The sequence below is a fragment of the Giraffa tippelskirchi genome, chromosome 6, assembly GCF_054371585.1.
Source record: "Giraffa tippelskirchi isolate mGirTip1 chromosome 6, T2T-mGirTip1v1.2.pri, whole genome shotgun sequence".
Classification (NCBI taxonomy): domain Eukaryota; kingdom Metazoa; phylum Chordata; class Mammalia; order Artiodactyla; family Giraffidae; genus Giraffa; species Giraffa tippelskirchi.
In genome coordinates this window covers 131,909,292-131,934,617 of record NC_137280.1, presented here as the reverse complement: position 1 = coordinate 131,934,617, position 25,326 = coordinate 131,909,292, and the positions used below count along the sequence as shown (strand labels likewise).

Here is a 25,326-nt window from a genome sequence, read left to right as displayed (position 1 = left end):
AGGATTGAAGTACCTGCGGCATGTGAGAGAGGTGAAGACTGAGTGGAACAGGGACAGGGCAGGTCTATAGGGGGACTGAGTAAGAATTACATCCCTTGATGTTTGCCAAGAGATTCAAGTAAAGACCGAAACACTTTTTATTACTTTTGGATACTGAACTTGGTTTCTTTGAAGACAAATGCATGGAAAACTTCAGCCTGCTGGAGTCCTCAGGTTTATTCTGGCTAGAGCAAAACTTGTCAGAGTCGTCCACATGCACCCATCTTGCTGGAATGCACAATTTTAATCCCATTTGCTATTCTCTGCCCCCAAACAGAACTGGTCATAGAAATCATTTTCAAAACACTGGTAAACTGGTATGAAGCAAATTATGCTCCCTGGCCACTTTTATGTAATATAAACAGAAACCTCTTATACACATGCTGCTCTTCATAGCTTCCTTTTTCATCTCATTTGAATTTCATAACATTCCTGGAAAGCAAGAAAGGGTCATGACCACTATTTTACAAGATGAAGGAAAGGAGGGCCATAGAAGTTGCATGGCTTTTACAAGGTCACATCATCCGTGCACAGCAAAACTGGATTTTAATTTTGATCTCAGACTACAAGTCTACAGAGTTCCGTGGGACTTGTCACCATACTTCTCTACTGTTCAAATGTGCTTCAGATACTATGTAATATAGAACACTGAGTATGCAGAGGCAAAAACACTTGGCTTCAAGCTTGGAGAACTTGGTTCTGGTCCCTACATTTCTGTAATTTTGGATAAGTCATTCTTCCACTCTGGGCCTATGTTTATGAACTTCTTCATTCAGTTGTATTTTAGAACTCCAATATCCTACAGTAGTGATGAAAATAGCTATTTTCACTGAATGCTTATAGAAGGCAAACCCTAATAACAGGTTCATGGATTCATTATCCATTTAATCTTCATAACCTTGCAAGGTTTCAGAGAGGTTAAAGTAACTTTCCCAAACTGGTAGCAGGATCAGGATTTGAACAGAGACATCTGACAGGTTCTTTTATCATGATACAATATAGGTTCATGATCTCTTGCTGAATTATCAAAATATGTGAGTGATTACAAAAGAGACAGACCACTCTAAATTCGTAGGTGGCAGTCTTACTAAGGAAACTTTAAGGTTCAAGGCTTGTCTTGCATACCACAAGATAGGTAGATCTCTGCACCTGCCTGCCAGCATCTTAAATGTTTATATCGAAGCCTTGAAGAGGGTTCAGTCATGTATCTAGTCCAGACGGTCTTAAGAACTTATTACCCTTTTGAGACTGCGGCTTGAAAATGGCTCCTGCTATGGGACTGGTAGGCAAAAGAAATATTCCAAGGACAGGGGAGAAAGTAAGGAGCCTCCAATTGCCAGGGTCCACCCCTCAGGTCAACCAGCAGTCGTGTCATCTGGATAATCTCTTCCTCCAGGTTTGGATCTGGGTTTGCCTTCCTCTGAATCTGTATTCTTAAAAACTACATGGCACTGCCTAGGTAAGCGGGACTTTAGTCTGGTTCTTAGACCCAAGCCTCTGTTTCGAATCTAGACGTGCAGAAGAATTTCTTTGAATATGACCAGAATTTCCTTCTCCATGACCCCAGGACCCTTTTCTCCATCCCCACTACCTATCATTGCCGAATCTCCTGTCAAAATTGCTGGTGCATTACTATCTACTTTCCTTTTCACTGCACTAAACCAGGATCCACTAGCTTATACAGTTTCTACTTATCAGTTTACAAGAAAGGAAACTTTAGGAACTTAATAAGGAATCCTTCTTTTCTTCACATTAAAATCTTGGGAACTTTATGCAGGAGGGTGTAGTAGGGTGGATAACGTCAAAATACCTGTTGACACAAGCTTTGGTCTTTGTTCTGGATTGTGGCCATATTTTTGAAACCCAGAGCCAAGCAAGTGGGACAGGTTTGGGCACTTAATCTATGTCAGTAGGCCCTCTTCAAGCCAAATGTAGGACTCCCCAAATCCTTACCCTGGGAGAGGAAGCCCACCTTTCACTGGGGAAAACACCACCTCTAAGTCAAACAAGAAGAGCACTCGAGTTCACCTCTGAACTTCATGGCGTGAACACACGGTCCTCTCCTCACCCACAGGCAGGCAGACATTTCCTACACAGTGCAGATGTAATCCTAGCATTCAGATCATGACAGAGTCACCAGGCTGATCCCACACCTTCTGACAGAGACAGAAACTGAGGGCCAAAGACTTGCTCAATGTCAGATGACTCCCCCCATGGTGCTCCTAAATCAAATCCCCTGCTCTTTTATTAAAGTTTGATGCCTCCATATGGGAAACCTGATACCCACTGGGAGTTGTCCTGGCCAGCAACTGAGGGGAGACTCTTAGAAAAATCTTCCTTCCTGCCTGGCTTTTCTAAGATAGATGCACAAACTTTAATATTTACAAATGGCCTTAAAGAACCAGTCTGACATCTCTCCAAATTATTGTGACAGGAGAGAGAGAGAAAGAAGTAAAGAAGGAAGGAAAGAGAGAGAGAGAGATGGGGGCAGGAAGGAAAGGAAGGAAGGAGGCAAGGAACGAGAGGAAGGAAGGAGGGAAGAAAGAAGTCTTTGTCAATAAGTGACAGAAGCCAGATTATTCCAAGTTGAGGAAGTGTTTTACTTTGAACTTCTTGAAGCCTTTAATATAGTAAAAGTGTACCATGATCTCCCGATAGAGAAATAAGTGTGTCAACTTAATTTGTTACACCTATCTTTTTTATTTTCTCCCTGGAGAAGCACACAATATTTGGTGTTCTATGAAGCACATTTCAGGATATGCTAATGTATAGTCCAATATTCTTCAAATCCCATCCGCAACGTTCAGAAAGTTGAAATAACTTAAGGCCTTGCGGCATGCATTTAAAAGAAAGAGGCATGATGATCCATGAGACATTAAAAAATAGAAAAATCATGACTTATTTAGCTATGCGATTGCAATCCTAAAAGTTAAAGTATTTTTTAAGTGCTGCAGTAAAACATTCTTACAGGGAGTTGGTAGAAAGAAAAAAAAATCAGGTCTGAAGGCAAAGAGGATGAGGATGAAAACAAAGATAATAAAGATAATGTGGAGGATGGAACTGGTCCACCCAAAGAACATGAGGAGGAGGAGGAGGAGGAAAAGAAAGAGGAGAATGAGGGCAGATGAATCAAGCTCAGGATTGGGAAAGGGAACAGGGGAAATAGACCTCATATTTAAAGAAAGAAGAATTTCAGGATGCATATTGTGATGACTATGTTTACAAGGACAGAGGAAAAAAACAAAGAAGGTTTTTAAGGGAAAGAGAAAATATGAAGGATTAAGTAAGAAAGCTGAGCACCGAAGAATTGATGCTTTTGAACTGTGGTGTTGGAGAAGACTCTTGAGAGTCCCTTGGACTGCAAGGAGATCCAACCAGTCCATCCTAAAGGAGATCAGTCCTGAATATTCATTGGAAGGACTGATGTTGAGCTGAAGCTCCAATACTTTGGCCACCTGATGCGAAGAAGTGACTCATTTGAAAAGACCCTGATGCTGCAAAAGACTGAAGGCGGGAGGAGAAGGGGACGACAGAGGATGAGGTGGTTGGATGACATCACCGATTCATTGGACATGAGTTTGAGTAAACTCCGGGAGTTGGTGACGGACAGGGAGGCCTGGCATGCTGCATTTCATGGGGTTGCAAAGAGTCGGACACGACTGAGCAACTGAACTGAATTGAACTGAAAGTAAGGAAAAGATGGCTACATCATTCTAAAAACCACACCCCCTAATGCAAAGAAACGGTCATTACAGTAATTTCTACAGAAAGTAAATAATGTTACATTTCATAGGAAGAATATATTTTACTATTTTCACATTGTCATTATTCAAAATAAACTTTACCTACAGTAATCCAATAGAGTATGGTACTAACATAAAAACAGAAATACAGATCAATGAAACAGGACAGAAAGTGCAGAAATAAACCCACACACCTATGGTCATTTAATCTATGACAAAGGAGGCAGGAATACACAATGGGAAAAAGTCTCTTCAATAACTGATCCCGGGAAACTGGACAGCTTTACGTAAAAGAATGAAATCAGAATACACTCTAACACCATCACACAAAAATAAACTCAAAACGGATTAAAGACCTAAATGTTAAGACCAGATACTATAAAACTCTTAGAGGAAAACATAGGCAGAACACTCTCTTAACATAATAGCAGCAAGTTATTTTTTGCTCTACCTCCTAGAGTAATGAAAAGAAAAAAAAGAAAAAAAACAAATGGGACCTAATTAAACTTAAAAGCTTTTGCACAGCAAAGGAAGCCATCAACAAAAAGACAACACACAGAGTGAGAGAAAATATTTGCAAACAAAGCAACCGACAAAGGATTAATCTCCAAAATACACAAACAGCTTGTACAGCTCAATATAAAAAAAAAAATCCAATAAAAATGAGTGAAAAATCTAAACAAACATTTCTTCAAAAAGACATACAGATGCTTTAAAAAACATATGAAAGGATACTCAACATCACTAATTATTGGAGAAATACAAATCAAAACTACAAAGAGGTATCACCTCACATGGGTCAGAAGGCCCATCATTAAAATATCTACAAACAATAAATGCTGGAGAGGGAGTGGAGGAAAGGAAAACCTCCCACATTGTTGGTGGGAATGTAAACTAGTGCAGCCACTATGGATAACAGTATGGAGGTTCCTTAAAAAACTAAAAATAAAGCTACCGTATGATCCAGCAATCTCTCTCCTGGGCATATATCCAGAGAAAACCATAATTTGAAAGGATACATGCTCCCCAATATTCACTACAGCACTACTCACAATAGCCAAGACATGGAAGCAACCAAAATGTCCATCAATAGAGGAATGGATAAAGAAGACACTGTGCATATATACAATGGAATATTACTCAATCACAAAACTGAATGAAATGGTGCCATTTGCAGAGATGTGGATGGATCTAGAGACTGTCGTACAGAATGAAGTAAGTCAGAAAGAGAAAAACAAACACTGTATAATATTGCTTATATGTGGAATCTAGAAAAATGGTACAAATAAAATTATGTGCAAAACAGAAATAGAGTCACAAAGAACAAACATATGGTTACCAAGGGAGGAAGGTGGGGTGGGAAGCCTTAGGAGATTGGAATTGACAGATATACATACACTACTGTGTATAAAATGGATAACTAATGAGAGACTACTGTATAGGGAACTCTACTCAATACTCTGTGATGGTCTATATACTAATATGTATAAAATGGATAACTGATGAGAACCTACTCAATACACTGTGATGGCCTATATACTAACATGTATAAAACAGGTAACTAATGAGAACCTACTGTGTAGGGAGCTCTACTCAATACACTGTGATGGCCTATATGGGAAAAGAATCCAAAAAAGGGTGGATATATGTTTTACTGATTCACTTTGCTGTAGAATAGAAACTAACACATTGTAAATCAACTACCCTCCAATAAAGTTTTTTAAATAAAAACAAATGCTTTATTAATCTATTGTTATGTGTGGAGAAAATTTTTCATTGATCTCCTTGTCAAATTCCCTGCAAATTTATTCAGAATCTTAATTTTTTTCATTATCTTTTACTTGTTAGTCACTAAGTGAGTGAAGTCACTCAGTCGTGTCTGACTCTTTGCAACCCTATGGACTGTAGCTTACCAGGCTCCTCCATCCATGGGATTTTCCAGGCAAGAGTACTGGAGTGGGTTGCCATTCCCTTCTCCAGGAGATCTTCCTGACTCAGGGATCAAACGCAGGTCTCCCACATTGTAGGCAGACGCTTTACCGTTTGAGCCATGAGGAAAGTCAAAGTGAGGTAACTTGCCTTAAGTGTTAGTCGCTAGTCCTCTCAGACTCTTTGTGATCCTATGGACTGTAGCCCACAAGGCTCCTCTGTCCATGGGACTCTCCAGGCAAGAATACTGGAGCGGGTTGCCATTCCCTTCTCCAGGGGATCTTCCTGACCCAGGGATTGAACCCAGGTCTCCTGCGTTGCAAACAGATACTTTACCATCTGAGCCAACTGGGAAGCTGATAGTCATTATTAGTCATCAACTAAAACATGACTTATTTTACACAGGTTTAATATGGTACATTTTTCATAATGTTTTAAACATTTCTTTAATAACAAAATTTGCTGTAATATAAAAAAGCATCAGATTTTCCTTTTGAATAGAAAGTTGATTATTTTAAAAACTGACCCAGAGATCTCTGGATTAAAACTGTTAGGCTTTTGTTTGCTTTTGGGGGGAAGAATTTTTATTTTTTTTTAATTTGTTTATCTGTTTGTGTTTAATTGTTTTGTCACATGAGTACATTTGGAAAGTAGAAGTAAAAACTAAAAATTCTATTCAGCAACACAGCACATGGATTTCACATTCTTTGTATGACAGTATATATACACATACATGGACATATATATGTGTATATATACACATATACATATATATACACATATGCATATATGTATATGTATGTATATGTGTATATATACATATATGCATACATGGGAAGAAGCCCCAGTGGCTCAGCAGTAAAGAATCCACCTGCAATGCAGGAGACACAGGTTCAATCCCTGGATCAGGAAGATCTCCTGGAAAAGGAAATGGCAACCCACTCCCGTATTCTTGCCTGAAAATTCTCGTGGACAAAGAAGCCTGTTGGGCTACAGTCCATGGGGTTGCAAAAGAGTCAGACATGACTTAGCAACTAAACATATAAATACACACAGACATGAGAGGGGTGTGTGTGTGTGTAATGTTAAATTCCTCATCAATCTCTACTTGAAACTTTGAAGTTATTACTTGTTGTGCAAACACGGTCTTTATTGAGGTATAATTGACAATTCAAGGTCATGTATATATAAGGTATACAACTTTATGATTTGATAACCAGACACATTGTGAAGTAATCAACACAATCAACCTAAATAACATCTCCATCATGTCACATAATTACCACTGTCTTTGTGTGTGGTGAGAACACTGTAGACCAGTCCTGTCAGCAAATGTCAAGTGCACAATATAGTATTATTAACTATCGTCACAGTGTTGTGCATCAGAGCTCCAGAACTTATCTTGCATAGATGAAACTTTGTATACTTGGGCCAATGTCTCTCCATTTCCCCTTGCCAACAGCCTCTGGCAACTGCCATTTTATTCTCTGCTATGTTCATTAAGGATATTTTTTCCTTTAAATGTCATTGTCTGATTTTGTATGACAAAATCAGACAATGACAATGACAATCAGACCATCATCAATTGAAACTTTGGTCTCATACAAATGGTCTCATACAATTAGTTTGGAAGTAGTCCTTCTTAAATTTCTTAAAAGGAACTTAAGAAGGATTGATATTAATTCTCTTTGAATGTTTGGTAGAATTCACCCATGAAGGCATTTTGTCCTGGGTTTTTTGTTGTTGTTGTTGTTGGAATGTCTTAGATTACTGATAAAATCACGCTGTTATTGGTCTGTTTGGGCTTTCTATTTCTTCTTGATTGAATTTGATACATTGAATGTTTCTAGGAATTTATCCACTTCTTCCAGGTTATCCAGCTTGTTGGCTTATAGTCTCTTATGACCCTTTTCATTTCTGAGCCATCCATTATAATTTCTCTTCTTTCATTCTTGATTTACTTACTTGAGTCTTCTCCTTTTTTCTCTTAGTCTAGGTAAAGGTTTGTCCATTTTTGTTTCTTTAAAAAAAAAGAATTCTTAGTTTGCTGATTTTTATTCTATATTTCTACATTTTTTCTTTTTTCATATTTTTAATTTTTATTTATTTATTTTTGGCTGTGCTGGGTCTTCATTGCTATACAGGCTTTTCTCTAGTTATGACAAGTGGGGGCTACTCTCTAATTGTGGTGCAAGGGCTTCTCATTGCCTTGGCTTCCTCTTGTTGCGGAGCATGTGTTCTCGAGCATTCCAGCTCTAACAATTGTGGCACATGGGCTCGGTAGTTGTGGCTCCCGGGCTCCAGAGCCTAGGCTTAGCAGTTGTGGTATACAGGCTTAGTTGCTCTGTGGCACGTGAGACCTTCCTGGATCAGGGATTGAATCCACGTCTCCTGCATTGGCAAGTGGATTCTTAACCACTGAGCCACCAGGGAAGCCCCTGCTTTATTTTTTCTTTTTGCTAACTTTGGTCTTAGTTTGTTCTTTTTTTCTGGTTCCTCGAGGCTGAAGTTAGGTTGTTTATTCAAGATCTCTTTTTTTAAATGGATGTGTCTATCACTATAAACTCTCAGTATACCACTTGTGCTGCATCTCATACCACTTTCAAAGTAATGAGCCAAAATGACTGTGTGACCACACTCACCGCACAAACACTGAAGGATCTCTGTCATCAATTGAATAGAATTAATTCCTTAGAATGGCATTTAGCCTCTCCCTGACCTGACCCCCTAACCTATATCCTCAAGCTTAATTTCAAATACTTCTCATCCTAGAGATTCACTGCACCTTAATTCTTCACCATCTCTGAACATACCCCAGAACTTTCCACCCGGTACTTTGCTTGCTGGTTCTTCAGCCAGCAATGCCCCTTTCCCACCTGCTCCCCCTACTCCCAACCACACATCTAAATTGTGCCTTTTACTATTAATAATCTTTCAAGTCTCAGGTCAAATGCCACTATCTCCACTCTGAAGGAATAGGAACACTTTGGAATAAACTGGGAAAAAGAGCAACAAGGATGGAGAGGGGCTTTAAAATACATGGCTTTTGAGGAAAATTTGAATAAATCAGAATGTTTACCACAAAGGAGAAAATATTTAATGGTGAAGGACTGTTGTAAGAAAGTAGATTAAACTCTGCTGCTGCTCAGACCCAAGACCCAAAATTAGAGCTGACATTCAGAAACTAGATGAAAACATTTTAGGCCTAAACGATTAAGAAATATCCAACAAGTCAAAGTTGTCAAAAAGAAAACAATGGAATAAAATACATCATTTCTTTAACGTATTTTTGTGCCAGAGACTGTGCTGTTTGCTTTCGAAGTATAAACACACTTGAGTCTCTTAAGAAGTCTGAGAGTTAAGTATCAATATTATAATCTCCATTTTACGCATAGGAAAACTGAGGTTTAGAAAGCTTAAGTAACTTGCCCAAGATATCACTGGTAGAGCAACATGCAAACATAGTTCTGTCTGACCTCAGAGCCTGGACTAGAACAGAACTCTGCAGCCTCCCCAATGCCCAAGTTCCAAGGTTTCTCCATGTCCCCTGCCTCTTGTTTATAGAAAAACTGAACTCTCCCCCCAGGCCTCCCTAAGTCACAAAAGAGCAGGCTCAAGCAGTTAATGATTAGAGTCACAGATTCAGTATCTGATGCATATTCCTGAGTCATTTCACCAATACAATAGCTGCCACCAGAGCGAAAAAGCTAACTGCATGATGACCAGACTATACCTATGACATAAGCACCTCCATTTTCAGAGTAGCACTGAATCTATGAATCTATAGCTAGCACAATTCCAAGAATTGGCCTCAAGAAAATTGGACTAACATTATTGCTCACAATAATCTGTATCTCTGTGGCACCCAAAAAACTGTAGCTTGCTCTACCTGTATATGTAAGCGGGCACCTATAACCGTCAGCAAAGGGATGTGACAGACCCTGTCAATGTCTTTCACACTCAGAATATGGCCCCTTGTGTTAGCATGAAGAAGTTACAGAAGATGGACCTTTGTCCCTAATCTCACAGAAATGGAATGATGTTCTAACAGTCGGGATTTGTAAGCAGCTTCTGGCAGGAAAGAGTTCTCTGCAGGAGGCCCCTTTTCTCATGTCCCTTTAGCAGAGCTATACTGTAACTAGTCTTACGCCAGGTACCCCCATCCTCCACTCATCTCTGGCCCAAGCACACCTTCCAGATCTTTTGATCACACAATACCTTGCCTAACCTGTTGGTTCTTTTACAGATCCAAGAACTAAAAATGAAGAAAAAGTAATTAACAGTTGACCAGATCTCCTCCCTAGCTTTCCCTTCAGTAATCTCAAGAACAAACCGTGGGACTGAGGTAGCATCTAAAGAAGGACCACAAGAAGATGATGAGTGTGCGTGCAGAGGGGGATGGGGCATTGGCGACAGTTCTGATTCCCTATCTCAGTAATTAACTGACATTACTTTACTTCCCTTTTTCCCTTTAAAACCTTTCATGGCTGAGCAGACTCTTGGCAGTTGCTTTTTGGATACACTGAGTCTGCCTTCTCCCTAGATTTTCTGGCTTTTTGATTAAAAGCAACATTTTCCATTTCTACTAATATTTGCCTCTCGAGTATTGATTTTTGAGCTTCTAGCAGCCGGACCTGAGTTCAGAGATAAGCCTATGGCACAGAGCAGCCACTAGAAGCAGTGTACACTAGGAGCAGTCTGAAGAAGCAGTGAACTGCCCATCTCTAGACGTGTACAAGCAGCGTCTAGATGTACACCTGGGGGAACAACAGAATGAGGCTCTAAGCAGCTGATGAGCTGCATACGACCTTTGAGAATAATCCCAATTCTGATTTTAGCCTTCCCAATCACATGAAACTTATAATTTTAAACAGTTGTATAATATGCAATGATGAGTTCCACAGAACATTTAAGATGAAAGCAGTAGAATTAGCAACAGCAGAATATGACTCTTCTCTCTCTTCTATGCCAAGATTATGACTTCATCATGTTCTGCTTTATATTAGTTCTTTACATTTCACATACTTCTGAAATGTAGTGGGGCTGCTGACACCTTTGTTTCATGGAGAAGGAAACCAGCTCTTAGCTATGCTTGTTCTCATGGAATCTATTTCCTGGATTCTCTCACAGCACATACTGAGGATTATCACCATCACTCCACTGGCACGCCTGCAAATGATCAAAGGCTTCCTTGCTGCTGGATTTATAAAATATCATAATACTTCTCTCCCTTAATCTTGGAGCCACAGCCAACAGAACAGTGTCCCCTTCCATTAAGCCTCTCTTCCCTTAGTTTCTGTAGCCTCTAAGTATCCTCTTTTCTTCTTCTTTCTTTCTGAGAGCTTTTTCTAAATTTCTCCTACAGAGCCTTCTTGCTTTGTGGGGTCCTTACATGATAATATTTGCCAAGTGTCTGTGTAAGTACACTTCTAATTCTATCCACAATCCTTGAAGAAACTCAGCTATTCCCATGGCTTTATTTTTTAGTGATAACTCGGAAATCTATATCTTATGTGAATTCCTACCTCATGAGCAAGGTCAGAGAGGATTGGTTGATAAATGAGCAAATGCAGGAATCAATACATAAGTTTATGAGAAGTAACCAGGTTCCCATATTTCAGACTAGAAACAAGTAAAACACGTTCTTTTCACTGGTTTTTCATCAGATAGAACTGAGTTCACATCTAAGTTCTCCCTTGATAAGTAGCATGACGTGAGATTAGTGAATTAAAAGGCCTACACCTTAGTTTGTGTTACATTGTCATTGTTGCTTTTTTTTAATAATTTACAAAATGAGGGTAATTATACCCATCCTGACCTAGATTTCAGATAGGGTAATTGTGAGTAATGCGTGAGTTCTCACAAGGAAGAGGGCCTTAGGAATAGAAATTAGTCTTACTAAACTATATTGAACTACTCTATCAAGAGAGACAGAAAACAGGATGCCAAGCAGGGTGCACAACAGATGTTTTGCTTTGTTTTGTTTATCCGGAGGTTCTGGGTAACTATTAATGGTAGCTATTCACAGCTCAGGCATAAACAGCCTGGTAAAGGAAGCGTACGAAGGATAAAGTGTGGTGGCCAGATTAACTGTAGCACTAGACATCCACAACACATACCTACCTGTAATGCAAGGTAATGACTCTGAACATGAGCCCAGCCCAAACCTCAACCAAAGTGACTGGTCTCAAAGACTGAAGGAATACAAAGCAACTAGAGAAATCAAGGGCTTCCCTTGTGGCTCAGATGGTAAGGAATCTGCCTGAAATGCAGCAGACTCAGGTTTGATCCCTGGGTTGGGAAAATCCCCTGGAGAAGGAAATGGCGACCCACTCCAGTATTCTTTCCTGGGAAATCCCATGGACAGAGGAGCTTGGCAGGCTACAATCTATGGGGTCACAAAGAGTAGGACACGACTAAGCAACTAACACACACAGAGAAATCGACTCTTCAGGCATCATAGAATGCCAAGACTAGAAGACATTTTATTCTGGTTATTATCGATTCAATTTCTTCCATTGGAAAAAATGGAGAAACTTGAGTCCAGAAAGGGGAAAAATAAGTTAAGTTGCATAGTGGAATACAAAGTAAGCTATCACCCCACTAGATATCCTAACCACCCTGACTACCATCACCATGCAGTGCAGTGCTTAATCGCTCAGTCGTGTCCAGCTGTTTACCACCACCATAAACAAGGCTAATAATTTTTTCTTTTCCTTTATTTGGATATAATTTACCTACAGTAAAATATTAAGGTTTAATTTGCACAGTTTAAATTGATCTTTTTAACATGATGTTCTGTGAGTTGTACCAAAGAAAAAATTTTCAAACTACAACCATACTCATAACAGAAAATTTCCATCACCCTAAAAATTCCCTTGTATCCACTTATAATAAGCCCTTCTCTCCCTGATCAATGCTTGGCAATCAGAGTTCTGTTTCTTGTTTTTATAGTTTTGCCATTTTGAAAACATTATATAAATGAAGCTAGAATTATACAGTATACTGTTGCAGGTATCAGCAGGTCATTCCTACTGGCCATCTTTCTTTACGTAGATGTATGTAAAGATGTACATCTTTACGTAGATGTTGGTTTAACCATTCACCAGTTGATAAACACTGGATTCTTTCCAGTTTGGGGCTTTTACCAATAAAGCCACTATAAATATCCATGTATATTTTTTGTGGGAACACAAGTATTTATTTCACTTGAGTATACCTAGGAGTGGGATTGTTGGGTCAAATGGTTAAGTACATATATTTTATAAGAAACTGCTTTCTCATTTTACATTTCCATCAGAAAGCACATTTTGTTTTTTTCTTAAGACTGTCTTTGTGTATGTATGGATCAGGTTTTTAGTGCTATGTGTAAGGAATCTTTCTCTAACCAAAGGACAAAAGTATTTTCCTCTACATTTTTTTCTAGAAATTTTGGAGTTTAAGTTTTTTACATGAAGGTCTAGGACACATTTTGAATTAATTTTCATATTGTACAGGTAAAGGTGAAAATTTATTATTTCTCTCCCTATTTTTTTCTATACTGATGTTCAATTGTTTTAGCATCAAACATTGAAAAGACTGTCATTTCTATACCGGATGATCTTTGCATCTTAGTTGAAAATCAGTTGACCATATAAGTGTGCACGTATTTCTCAACCCTATTCTGTTCAATTGATATGCCTATCCTTTTTCCAATAAAATATTCTGTTAATTACTGAGCAGTGACTCCATAGATTTTGCTCATTTTTTCCCCCAAAATTCTTTTAGTTATTCAGTTCTTTGCCCTAACGTAAATTTTAAAATCATTTTGTCAGTTTATATACAAAATCACTTTGGGAAGAATTGACATCTTAGCAATAAAAATTCAGTATTCCAGTATAAGAACATAGTAAGTCTCTTAATTTATTTTGGTCATTTAAAAAAATTTTTTAACAAAATTGTATAGTTACCAACATGCATATTATGCATATATTTTGTTAGATGTATATATTTTATTTTTTCTGGTGTTATTACAAATTATTTATATTTAACTCAATTTCTACTTGTTCTTTACAAGCACAGAAACATGCAATTGATTTTTGTATCTTAGTTTTGCATTCTGCAACCTTGTTAAATGCACTTATCAGTTCTAACAGCACTTTTGTAGATTATTTAGGATTTTCTACATAGACAGTCATGTCTTCTATGAATAGAAACAGTTGTATATCTTCTTTTCCCATCAGTATGCCTTTTAATTCTTTTTCTTGCTGTACTACACTGGTAAGGACCTCCAGTGCAATAAAGATGTAATTTCAGAGGATATCTGTGTTTTGCTCCTGATCTAAGAGGGAAACCATTCATATTTCAACATTAAACAAGAAGTTAGCTGTGGATATTTTATAGATACCTTTTATCAATTGAGGAATTTCCCTTCTATTCCTGGTTTGGTGAGGCATATACATGTAATAAGTATGGAGGGACTTTCCTGGCAGTCCAGTGGTTAGGACTCTGTGCTTCCACTACATGGGGTACGAGTTCAACTCCTGGTCAGGGAACTAAAATCCTGCATGCTAAGTGGCCAAAAATAAATAAATAATAAATATGGAATTTTGTTAGATTATTTTTGTATCAATTAATATGATTACATGATTTTTCTTCTTTACTCTAGTCATATGATAAATTGCATTTATTGATTTTCAATTGCATTCTAGTTATAAACCTTCCTTACTCGATCTCATATACTTTCTTGGGGAGGGATGTTATGTTCATGCTTATGAAGTATAGTGATCTGTAATTTTCTCATCCTGTAGTTTCTTTTTCTGATTTTGGTAGCAGGGCAATGTTGGCCTCGTAAAATGAGAGGGCCGACAAGCACAACAAAAGATGCTCATTATTATTAGTTATTAAGGAAATTCAAAATCAAAATTAGATACTACTTCACACCTACTAGAATGGCTATAATAAAAAGAGACATAACAACAAGGGTTGGTTATGACATGAAGAAACTGAAACCCTCATAGCCTGCTGATGAGAATGTAAAATAGTGTAGCTGTTTTGGACGTATCTGGCAGTTCATCAAAAGATTAAACTCAGAGTTAGCATATGACCCAGCAGTTCTATTCCTACCTGTGTGTATACTTAAGAGAAATAAAAGCATACATCCATTTAAGTGCCTGTATGAAAATATCCATAGCAGCATTATCCATAATAGGCAAATAGTAGAAATAACTCATCTTTCTATCAACTGATGAATGAATAAATAAAATTCAGTATATCCATACAGAAGAATATTATTTGGTAATAAAACTTAATGAAGTGTAATACATACTACAACATGATTGAACCTTGAACACCTTATGCCAAGTGAAAAAAGCCAGGTACAAAAGGCCACATATTGTATGATTACATTTATATGAAATGTTCCTTACAGGCAAATCTATAGAGAACAAGAGCAGATTAATGATTGCCTAGGGCTGGAGGGGGATGGATTAGGGAGAAATGAGGAATGACTGCTACTGGGTATAGGTTTCTTTGCAGGGGCAATGAAAAAATGGTAAAACTGATTATGACAACTCCATGAATACACTAAAAAAAATATTGAACTACATACTTTATAAGGTTGAAGTGTATAGTATGTGAATTACATCTCAATAAAGCTCTTAAAACAATTAGTGGAGAACTGTTCCCTCTTCTACATTTTAAATATATATATATATATATATATTTATCTATTTGGCTTCACTGAGTCTTAATTGCATCATGCAGGATCTTCAATCTTCATTGAGGTGCAGGGGATTTTAGCTGCAGCATGCAAACTCTTAGTTGTGACATGTGGGACCTTGTTCCCTGACCAGTGATTAAACCTGGACCCCCTGCATAGGGAGCATGGAGTCTTAACCACAGGACCACCAGGAAGCCCTGTTTTCTGCATTCTGAATAAGTCTTCTATATATCCACTATTATTTATTCTCTGATAGAATTTACTAGTGAAGTTATCCTGGAGATTCTTTTATTGAAAAGTTTTAAAGTTTGGGTTTCATACTTTAATAAATATATTGCTGTTGTTGTTTAGTTGCCAAGTCATGTCCGACTTTTTGTGACTCCATGGACTATAGCCCACAAGACTCCCCTGTCCATGGGATTTCCCAGGCAAGAATACTGGAATGGGTTGCCATTTCCTTCTCCAGGGATCTTCCCAACCCAGGGATCAAACCCGTGTCTCCTGTATTGGCAGGTGGATTCTTAACTGCCGAGCCACCTGGGAAGCCCAAATTACATATGACTGGCATAGAAATTTTTATACTGTGAATTCAGAGCTAGGGCCTTCATAATTTGGGGAAATTCACTATTTCCATGTGATTACTTTATGCTTAATTTTTTGTTAGCTCCCTTTCATTCCATCCCATATGCCAAAGGCATGATCAAGTACCTCTTTTGGAATGTTGCCTCTAACCTCGACCTTAGCTCTAACTGCTAGAAGAGTCAGAGCCACTAGACTCTTAACTTCTTTGTTTATATCTAGTCTTTTCATCTGAGCTCTGGCTCTCATTCTAGTGGAGTTCCTGAGTCACTTTGCCATTGGCTCTAATTTTCCATTTACACATCTAATGAGCATTCACTGAACATTTATTATATTTATTCATCACTGTCTATTTGCTAGTCATGTTGTAGGCAAATGGTATCCAAGGATAAATAAGGCATGGCCCACACTTGAGGAAACTGTAGATTAATGAAGGTGTCAGAAATAAAACAATAATCTATGATTCAAAATAATACATACTACAATAGAACTGTGTACAGTGTGGGCCCATAGAAGAAGTGGTGAATTCTGCCATGGATTAGCTCAGGGATATGACCAAGATATTTTTCTGAAGGATATGATACTTGAAGATGTTTTATTCAAAATTACTCTTCAAAAATGATTAAAGAAGCATACACTCACTCTAAAGGGAAAAATGAGGGGGAAAGTGGGGAAAATGTATACATTTTAAAAGTTAACCATCTTCCACTCAAACACTATTATTCCCAGACAGCCCTCCCAAGACCCAATAGTTGGTTCCATTCTCCTGTCCATCCAAATGTACATACAAACATAGATGGAGATCTTTGAAAGCTACAGTCATCAAGACAGTATGGTACTGGCACAAAAACAGAAATATAGACAAATGGAAAAAAATAGAAAGCCCAGACATAAACCCACACGCCTATGGGTACCTTATTTTTGACAAAGGAGGCAAGAATATGCAATGGGACAAAGGTAGTCTCTTCAATAAGTACTGGTGAGAAAACTGGACAGCTACATGTAAAAGAATGAAATTAGAACAATTCCTAACACAATACAACAAAGAAACTCAAAATGGATGACCTAAATGTAAGACCAGAAACTGTAAAACTCTTAGAGGAAAACATAGGCAGGACACTTGCTGACATACATCACAGCAAGATGCTCTATGACCCATCTCCTAGAGTAATGGAAATAAAAACAAAAATAAACAAGTAGGACCTAATTAAACATAAAAGCTTTCACACAACAAAGGAAACTATAAACAAGGTGAAACTGAACTGAGCTGAACTGAGGACATGGAAGCAACCTAGATGTCCACTGACAGATGAATGGATGAAGAAGTGGTGGTACATATATACAATGGAATATTCAGTTCAGTTCAGTCACTCAGTTGTGTCCGACTCTTTGCGACCCCATGAACTGCAGCACGCCAGGCCTCCCTGTCCATCACCAACTCCTGGAGTCCACCCAAACCCATGTCCATTGAGTTGGTGATGCCATCCAACCATCTCATCCTCTGTTGTCCCCTTCTCCTCCAGCCCTCAATCTTTCCCAGCATCATGGTCTTTTCAAATAAGTCAGCTCTTCCCATCAGGTGGCCAAAGTATTAGAGTTTCAGCTTCAGCATCAGTCCTTCCAATGAACACCCATGACTGAACTGCTTTAGGATGGACGGTTGGATCTCCTTGCAGTCCAAGGGACTCTCAAGAGTCTTCTCGAACACCACAGTTCAAAAGCATCAATTTTTTGGTGCTCAGCTTTCTTTATAGTCCAACTCTCACATCCATACCTGACCACTGGAAAAACATAGCCTTGACTAGAAGGACCTTTGTTGACAAAGTAATGTCTCTGCTTTTTAATATGCTGTCTAGGTTGGTCATAACTTTCCTTCCCTACTCAGCCATAAAAAGGAATGCATTTGAGTCAGTCCTAACGAGGTGGATGAACCTAGAGCCTATTATACAGAGTGAAATAAGTCAGAAAGAGAAAAACAAACATCATATACTAACACATATATATAGACTCTAGAAAGACAATACTGATGAATCTATTTGTAGGGCAGCAATGGAGACACAGACATAGAGAACAGACTTATGGACATGGGGTGAGAGGGGGAATGAGAGGGTGGAATGTATGGAGAGAGTAATATGGAAACATACATTACTCTATGTAAAATAAATAGCCAATGGGAATTTGCTGTATGACTCAGGGAACTCAAACGGGGGCTCTGTAACAATCTAGAGGGGTGGGATAGGGAAGGAAGTAGGAGAGATGTTCAAGAGGGAGGGGACATAGGTATATCTATGGCTGACTCATGTTGATGTTTGGCAGAAACCAACACAATACTGTAAGCAATTATCCTTCAATTAAAAATAAATAAATTTACTGTCATCTCGATGGCGCTGCAGAGAACTCCACTCAAGACAGCTCCCCCTCCCTGGGCCTGTCCCCTCTTGCCTGCGAGTCCTCTCGCTGCCTCATAGGCCTCTTGAATCTCATATCGTGGGGGGAGGTGAGAGCAGGCCCGGGGAGGTGGTTACCGCTGAGGAACTGCAGTTACAATCAAGATGATAGAGGTACTGACAACTGACTCTCAGCAACTGCTACACCAGCTGAATGCCCTGTTGGAACAGGAGTTGAGATGTCAGCCAAAGGTCTGCGGCTTGAGACTAACTGAATCTGCACACAATAATGGCCTTAGAATGACTGCAAGACTGAGGGACTTCGAAGTAAAAGATCTTCTTAGTCTAACTCAGTTCTTTGGCTTTGACACCGTGACATTTTCTCTAAAAGTAAATTTACTGGACAGATTTCTGTCTAAAATGAAGGTACAGCCCAAGCATATTGAGTGTGTAGGACCAAGCTGCTTCTATTTGGCTGTAAAATCAACAAAAGAGGAAAGGAATGTCCCACTGGCAACTGACTTGATCCAAATAAGCCAGTACAGGTTCACAGTTTCAGACTTGATGAGAATGGAGAAGATTGTACTGGAGAAGGTGTGTTGGAAAGTCAAAGCTACTACTGCCTTTTCGTTTCTACAACTCGATCATTCACGCCTTCAAGAGAATGTGCCACATGAAAGGAGAGTAGCCTTAATTTTGAAAGACTAGAAGCCCAAATTAAGGCATGCTACTGCAGGATCATATTTTCTAAAGCAAAGCCATCTGTGTTGGCATTGTCTATCATTGCATTGGAGATCCAAGCACAGAAGTGTATAGAGTTAACAGAAGGAGTAGAACATCTTCAGAAACATTCCAAGATCAGTGGCAGAGATTTGACTTTCTGGCAAGAGCTCGTATCCAAGTGTTTAACTGAACATTCATCGAACATGTGTGTCAAACCAAATATTCTGAAGTTGAAGTGGATTGTTTCTGGGCGTACTGAACAGCAACTGAGGCATAGTTACTACAGAATAACCCACCTTCCAACAGTTCCTAAAATGGTCCTTTAATTGGATGGTTACAGCAACACAAACTTCTGAAGCCTTTCTCTACAATCCTGAGCAGTGGATTCCATAATATAACTGATTTAAGCTGTGAAGCCTCAAAACATCACAACTAGATTAGGCATAATAAGGTATATTTTTAAGATATAATTATTATACCTTTTTAAGGTATAATAATTCTAGGCAGTGAGAATAGTTTCTTGGTACCTATGATGCAAGTAATATAACCCAAAGATGTAGACCTTACTGCTACATAGAAATCACATTTAAATTTTAGGGCATATATATAAAGCAAAACTACCAACCTGTTAATTTTGGCATGTTAAGTTATCTTCAATATTTTTCTAGAAAATAGGTGATGTTTGTCTGTATTAATTTAAAAGTTTAATAAAAAATTTACTGCCTCAGTCTAGTCCCATCAAGAAAATTAGTTTTTACTGTACTAGTAACTCAAATTAGCATCACTCTGAAAACTTTTTAACACTCCATAAGTGTTTACTGAGGATGTTTTTATAAAACTTGTTGGTTCTAACTTAGAATTTTGCTTAAAAGGAAGAGAATATACTTACATTAATTGCCCCTACTGTGCCAAAAGGAAGTATTAAGAAAGGTAAGTAGGCAACTTCATAATTACATGGTTGCTGAAGTGTAGTATTTGGAGATCTACCAGGTTAAAGTGTTGCAGAGTTACTCAGGGCAATGTGTAGCCTTAATCCATCCAGGAATGGCTGTACCCAATTTTGACATCATAAATCAAGATTGCTATTGAGACCCTGAAGGTAATGCATGATCTAGCCTTTGCCTAGCTCTTATCTAAAAATACCATCCTCCTTGTTTCCCTTAATTTAGTCCTACCAGACCTTTATCTGTTCTGCCAACATGCTATGGTCCTTTCTGCCCTATGGATATTTTAATAGTTGTTTCAGAGTGGAAATCCTTCCCAACTTCAACACACTTCACCTACTAAACTATCACTTTTCATAATTCCAGTTCAAGCACTGCTTCCTCAGAGATTCCCTATGCTCCATCACTTGCTCCATCACCCACAATTCTGTCTATAGTTTCCTCTCCTCTACTTTTGAAGCTCTTGTAGTTTGCAATTACATGTCACTGTGATTATTTTATTAAATTATCCATTTTCCTCCACTAGGCTGTATTCACGGAGAAGCCAAGGACTTTGCTTTTCTCACCTCTTGAATCTCAGCATTTACTGATTTTAAAAAGGTAGTGCTCATTATACTGATTTCTGAACAGATTTGTCAAAGAATAGATAACCATGGAGAAGGAAATGGCAACCCACTCCAGTGTTCTTGCCTGGAGAATCCCAGGGACGGCGGAGCCTGGTGGGCTGCCGTCTATGGGGTCGCACAGAGTCGGACATGACTGAAGCGACTTAGCAGCAGCAAATAACCATTAAAACAAGACCCTGATGCTGGGAAGGATTGGGGCAGGAGGAGAAGGGGACAGAGGATGAGATGGCTGGATGGCATCACCAACTCGATGGACATGAGTTTGGGTAAACTCTGGGAGTTGGTGATGGACAGGGAGGCCTGGCGTGCTGCGATTCATGGGATCGCAAAGAGCCGGACACGACTGAGCGACTGAACTGAACTGAAAACCTAAATGACACTCAGTATACTAAAAAAAAAAAATAAAGTTAACCATCTGCCACTCAAACACCATTATCCCCAATCAGCCCTTCCAGCAACCAATAGTTGACTCCATTCTCCTGGCCATCCAAATATACACACAAACAGAGGGAGAAGTGTGTGTGCCCAGCACTCTGCAGCTTGCCCTTCTCATTTAGCAATGTCATTGTGTTTACTTTAGATACAGAGATACAAACCTTTAAAAAGCCATCTGATAGCTCAGAATTTAAGACATTATAATTTCCCTTTTGATGGGCATTCATATTTAATTTTTTCAGCTCTTATAGAATGTTGCAATAACCATCCTTATACATATACACTGATGTTTTTATTTCTTTATAAAAGATTTTCAAAAACTGAATTACTAGATCAAAGGATGCTTTTAAAAACTATGATGACAGAGGAAAACTCCCAAACTCGTTCTACAAGGCCACAATCACCCTGATACCAAAACCAGACAAAGATGCCACAAAAATAGAAAACTACAGGCTAATATCACTGATGAACATAGATGCAAAAATCCTTAACAAAATTCTAGCAAATAGAATCCAACAACATATTAAAATCATACATCATGATCAAGTGGGCTTTATTCCAGGGATGCAAGGATTCTCACCATATTAACAAATTGAAAGATAAAAACCATATGATTATTTCAATAGACGCAGAAAAACTTTTGACAAAATTCAACACACATTTATGATAAAAATTCTCCAGAAAGTAGGCATAGAAGGAACATACCTGAACATAATAAAAGCCATACATAAAAAGCCCACAGCAAACAGTGTCCTCAATGGAGAAAAATTGAAAGTATTCCTCTAAAATCAGGAACAAGACTGGAAGTCCTAGCCACAGCGATTAGAGAAGAAAAAGAAATAACAAGAATCCAGACTGAAAAGGAAGAAGTAAAACTCTCACTGTTTGCATATGACTTGACCCTCTACATAGAAAACCCTAAAGATGCCACCAGAAAATTACTAGAACTAATCAATAAATATAGTAAACTTGCACGATATAAAATTAATACACAGAAATCCCTTGCATTCCTACACACTAAAAATAAAAGTCAGAAAGAGAAATTAGGGAAACAATCCCATTCACCATTGCAACAACAACAACAATAAAAATACTTAGGAATAAATTTACCTAAAGAAACAGAAGACCTGTATACAGAAAAATATAAAACACTGATGAAAGAAATCAAAGATGACACAGATATATAGAGAAATATACCATATTCTTGGATTGGAAGAGTCAATATACTGAAAATGAGTATGCTACCCAAAGCAATCTATAGATTCAATGCAATCCCTATCAAACTACCAATGGTATTTTCCACAGGACTATAAAAAATAATGTCACAATTGGTATGGAAACACAAAAGATCCCGAATAGCCAAAGCAATCTTGAGAAAGAAGAATGAAACTGGAGGAATCAACCTTACCGACTTCAGACTATACTACAAAGCTACAGTCATCAAGACAGTATAGTACTGGTGCAAAAAACAGAAATACTGATCAATGGAACCAAATAGAAAGCCCAGAGATAAATCTATGCACCTATGGACACCACATCTTTGACAAAGAGGCAAAAATGTACATTGGAGAAAAGACAGTCTCTTCAACAAGTGGTACTGGGAAAACTGATCAGAAAACTGTAAAAGAATGAAACTAGAACACTTTCTAATACCACACAAAAAAATAAATTCAAAATGGATTAAAGACCTAAACATAACACCAGAAACTATAAAATTCTTAGAGGAAAACATAGGCAGAACACTCTCTGACATAAATCACAGCAAGATCTTCTATGACCCACCTCTCAGAGTAATGGAAATAAAAATAAACAAATGGGACCTAATTAAACTTAAAAGTTTTTACACAATGAAGGAAACTATAAGCAAAGTGAAAAGACAGCCCTCAGAATGGGAGAAAGTAATAGCAAACAAAACAACTGACAAAGAATTAATCTCCAAGATATACAAGCAGCTCAGGCAGCTCAATACCAGAAAATAAACACCCCAGTCAAAAAGTGGGCAAAAGACCGAAATAGACATTTCTCTAAAGAAGACATACAGATGGCTAATAAACTCATGAAAAGATGCTCAACATCACTCATCAGAGAAATGCAAATCAAAACCACAATGAGGTCTCATTTCATACCGGTCAGAATGGCCATCATCAAAAAGTCTACAAACAATAAGAGCTGGAGAGGATGTGGAGAAAAGGAAATCTTCTTACACTGTTGGTGGCAAAGCAAACTGGTACATCCATGGAGAACAGTGTAGAGATTCCTTAAAAAACTGGGAATAGAACTGTCATATGACTCAGAATCCCACTGCTGGACATATATTGGAGGAAACCAGAATTAAAAGAGACACACGTACCCCAATATTCATTACAGCACTATTTACAATAGCTAGGGCATGGAAGCAACCTAGGTGTCCATCGATTCTAGTGAGGTGGAGGAATCTTGAGCCTTTCATACAGAGTGAAGTCAGTCAGAAAACGAAAGACAAATACCATATATTAACACAAATACATGGAATTTAGAAATACAGTACCGATGATCCTACATGTAGCGCAGCAAAGGAGACACAGATGTAAAGAACAGACTTTTGGACTCAGTGGAAGAAGGCAAGGGTGGGATGATTTGAGAGAATAGCACTGAAACATGTACATGACATATGTAAAATAGATGACCAGTGCAAGTTAGATGCACGAAGCAGGGCACCCAAAGACAGTGCTCTGGGACAACCCAGAGGGATAAGGAGGGGAGGGAGGTGGGAGAGGGAGTATGGGACAAGGTGGACGCATGTATACCTGTGGCCAATTCATGTTGATGCATGGCAAAAACCATCAAATGTTGTAAAGTAATTATCATCCAATTAAAATACATTAATTAATTTTAAAAGAAAACTATGATAGATGTTTTCAAGAAACCTTCAAAATGTAGCAGTTCTCTTACTGGCGCAAATTGACATTGTATTGACAAATATTAGCTTAGATCTGTATCTCAGTGTGCATGAGTAACTTTCTTTAACTTTATTGAAGCATAATTGATGTATAATAAACTGCACATACGTAAAGTATATAGGGACTTCCCTGGCGGTCCAGTGATTAAGACTCCAAACTTCCAGTGCAGGCAATGCAGGTTCAATCCCTGGTCAGGAAACTAAGATCCCACATGCTATAGGGCAACTAAGCCCTCATGCTGCAATGAAGAACTCTCCTGCCACGACTAAGACTTGATGCAGCCAAAAATAAATACATATTTTTTAAAAAATACATTTCAACATTCAGTTAGCTCACTTTAATTTTCACTTCTGATATCAACATTCAAGAATTTGAGGGGTCATTCTTGGAAATGCCCTGTTCTTCATGCCTCTGTGCCTTTGCAGATGCCATCCTCCTACCTGAAGTATCTTCTCCATACCTTGCTTGTATAGTGAACACATACACACTCACTTTTCCAGGCTCCACACAAATGATACCCCCATAACTGCCTCCTTGGGCAATGCTACCACTCCCTGATAGTCTTCCGTAGAAATCTGTTCATACCTCCATCAGCATTTCTCTTATTTAAATTGCAGTTGTTTGGTTACTTGTTTGCCTCCTCAGCAAAGGCAAGGTCAGGGACTGGTGTTTGGTGTTTATTTTTTTATGTCCCCGGAGTCTTGCAGAGCACCTGGCAAACTGTGCAAGCCCAAGATGTGTCCACTGAATAAGAAATTAATAAATTCATGGGTGGCATGAGGATTGAGTAAGTAACAAGTTATGTGTACAAAGGAGATTAGGGTGGTAAAATTACAGCCACTCCTCAGCATATGGATACCATGGGAAGGGGAGTTCTTCCTGCAAGCACGTATGTCCCTTCTGGGGCTGGTTTGAAACTTTAGGTAGACTGAACCAAGAGCAACAGAGGGGCTGACAATTCCCTTATGATGAACACAGGAGTGAAATATGCTCTAGACATGATAATAAAGAACTGGGGCTTTTCAGTAACTTCCTCCTTCCATGTACGATTTTAACATTTCACATACTACCTTTTAATTTTTTCTTTGATTTCTCCTCCATCGTGTCCTTTACTCTCTGATCTGAGATTTAATGTAAGAAAACACTGATGAGGGCCTTTCCAGATAGCGTTGTCAGTTTTAGCAAACAAAACTTTAAGATGCCCAGTTAAATTTATTTTTCAGATAACCAACAAAATTTCTTTTAGTAAAGTATGTTCTGTGAAATATTTGGGACATACTTA

General features: G+C 38.4%; 1 protein-coding gene and 1 pseudogene across 3 annotated transcripts in view; one reads left to right on the top strand and one right to left on the bottom strand.

Annotated features, from left to right (window-relative positions):
- SPINK5 (serine peptidase inhibitor Kazal type 5) overlaps positions 1 to 25,326 on the bottom strand; it is a 345,077-nt gene that overhangs the window by 214,170 nt on the left and 105,581 nt on the right. The gene's annotated exons all lie outside the window — the stretch shown is intronic.
- On the top strand, positions 18,543 to 22,110 carry LOC145508634 (cyclin-G1 pseudogene; annotated as a pseudogene). Its single transcript, XR_014055487.1, has one exon. The product of XR_014055487.1 is annotated as a cyclin-G1 pseudogene (transcript).